This window comes from Euprymna scolopes, chromosome 25 (assembly GCF_053919585.1).
Source record: "Euprymna scolopes isolate OS-2025 chromosome 25, ASM5391958v1, whole genome shotgun sequence".
Taxonomy (NCBI): Eukaryota; Metazoa; Mollusca; class Cephalopoda; order Sepiida; family Sepiolidae; genus Euprymna; species Euprymna scolopes.
The window spans coordinates 97,531,959-97,535,133 of NC_136506.1; positions in this window are offsets into that span (position 1 = coordinate 97,531,959).

Below are 3,175 nucleotides of genomic sequence, written 5' to 3' on the forward strand. Positions count from 1 at the left end.
TCATTATCTGCAAAGAAATGCAAAAAAAAAAAACACACCGAAAAACGAGCATCATTATTTGCAAAGAAATGCAAACAAAACAACAAAAACAGGCATCATTATCTACAAAGAAATGCAAAAAACAAGAAAAAACGGGCATCATTATCTGCAAAGAAATGCAAAAAAAAAAACCCAACAAAAACCGGGCATAATTATCTGCAAAGAAATGCAAAAAAACAAGAAAAAATGGGCATCATTATCTGCAAAGAAATGAAAAAAAAAACAACAAAAAACGGGCATAATTATCTCCAAAGAAATGCAAAAACAACAAAAAACGGGCATCATTATCTGCACAGAAATGCAAAAAGCAACAAAAACGGGCATCATTATCTGCATAGAAATATAAAAAAAAACAAGAAAAATAGGCATTATTATCTGCAAAGAAATGCAAAAAAAAAAACCCAACAAAATACGGGCATCATTATCTGCAAAAATTGAAAAAAAAAAAAAAAAATACAAAAACGTGCATCATTATCTGCAAACAAATGCAAAAAACAACAAAAAACGGGCATCATTATCTCCAAAGAAATTAAAAAAAAGAACACAAAAAACGGGCATTATTATCTGCAAAGAAACAAAAAAAAAGCAAAAAAACGGACATCATTATCTGCAAAGAAATGCAAAATCAACAAAAAACGAGCATGGTTATCTGCACAGAAATGCAAAAAAAAAAAAAATTGGACATCATTATATGCACAGAAATGCAAAATCAACAATAAACGGGCATCATTACCTGCTCAGATATATATTTAATCGTTCTATATCCCTTTCATCTTATTTATATAATTCTGTATTATTTTTACACAAATTCCCGTTTTTTATTTTACTCATATATCCCTCATTATTTGCTTTTTTGTATACGTGTGTGTAAGCTTTCCTGCAACAACCTTTTTATTAACCTGTTACATTTTCCACCCATCCATTTTAACTTGGTTTCCTTCTTCGACATGCCATGTTAAATGCATCTTTACTTGACAGATTGTCTTCACCCCTCCCCATCCATTATAGTAATGTAATTTAAATACACTGACCCCTCTTATGTCTTCCTCCTGTCTTTACATCCTTCTTCTGTCTTTTCTTGTCCTTTCCTTTCCTTTTCTTTCTTTCTTTCTTCTCCTTTTCTTTTTGACTTCTTCTTTTTAGCTGTCACTCTTATTTTCCTTTTTTTCTAATTCTAAAATATCACTTTAATATCAATCCTCCCACTTCAAGTTAAAGATTTAATATCTTATTAAAAAAACAAACAAACATTTTTCTGTTTTTCATTTAAGAACTAGCTATGATGAATAGCAGATAAAATTTATTTATGTTGCCCGACGAGGATACATACATATATATACATATATATACACATATATATACATATATATGTATGAATATATATATGTATATATACACATATATATATGTATATATATGTATATATATATATATTTAAAGTGATGATTGTGTAGTTCCAACGAGACAAAAATATATATTTAAAAGAGTGTAGCCATCAACAATTGTGTGTTTTTCAGGCTTTTATCATACTTTTATTTTAAAAATATTTTTATAACGCGTTTCAAGCATTGTTTCGCTATCTTCAGATATTTTCGTAAAAAGTTTTTTTTTTAAACGAGAGTTTGAAATGTTATTTTTACATCTGCTGATACTAAATGTGTTTTTCAGAGTGATGAGGTCTCAGACATTCTGTCTCCAACATTAAGGTTGGTAGTGTCACGTCAAAGTTGAGTTCAAATAGGGGCTTTTAGATCAATTGGTGAAGATTTTTATGTTTTTTATGACTTTCTTTCCCCATGTATAGTACACACTCACACACAATTACACACACATACATACACACACATGTACATATACATATACACACTTATATGCACGCACGCAGGCATACATACATATACACACGCATATACACAGAAATATATATAGGAGGAGACATATGTACGCACCCACCTACACACTCACACACGTACTCACACACATCCACCCACTTATATATCACACCCATATTGGTTAATTTTTTTTTTGTCTTTCCTAATCAAAACACGCATGCACACATGTACTTAATCATTCAAACATAAGTACACGCACACACACATAAGTAAGATGGAGAATAGGCATATATATATATATATATATATATATATATATAAATGAATAAAACATTTTAAATATAAAATCAACAACAATTCTCGTACCTACGTACAGTAATGTTTAATGCTTACGCAATCATTCGTATAGGAAGTGTTATTTAATGTTGCTCGAGAGATTCGAACCTCGTAATTCTTCTCTCCGTAAGCCTCTACTGGATATATTTGTGTGTGTGTGTGTGTGCGCGCGCGTGTATTTGGAAGACCATACAAAGGGCTCTGTTTATGAGTGCATGTGTAAATGTGTTAATTATTATCTGATATTTTTCAAAAGCAAATATGCGTTATAATTATACATTATACTTAATTTTTACTTAAAATTGTATCGAATTATTTTGAATTATACCTAAATTCATAATGCTACAATATATATAAATATATATATATATATATATATATATATATACATATATATATATATATATATATATATATAGATAGATAGATAGATAGATAGATAATTACTTTTTCCAAGTTAATAACTTTAATAACTTTAATGACTGCAAGCAGATTTTCTGCTGTTATCTTACCCAGGGTATAAATTGATTTTCTTCTATGTTTTTGTCTGTTTAATCAAACTTTTATCCGACACCGTTATTTTCATTATTGATTTAATTTCTATAAACTCTGTATTAGACTATTTAATAAGATGTTTGGCTTATTCACTTAAGGCAATTATCTTTCAGATTCTCCAGTTTCATTTTAAGCAAGTTTAGAATTTTTAATCTGCAATAAGCGTGAATAAGTGTATATGCGTTTATTAATACAATATACAAAATTAATCACCTTAAGGAAAACAACCCTTCATCTAAATTTTAAAACTTTTTACTGAAAAAAAAATCAATTCACGTAGTAGAGCTGAAATTTATTTTATGTAGACGCCTTCAGCCTCAATCACCGCTTTAATAGGGTCCGGAACTGGGAGCATGCTTTTAATACAAGCCCCTTCGGAAGTTCGCCGAATACTCAGCGGATAGCGGCGATCA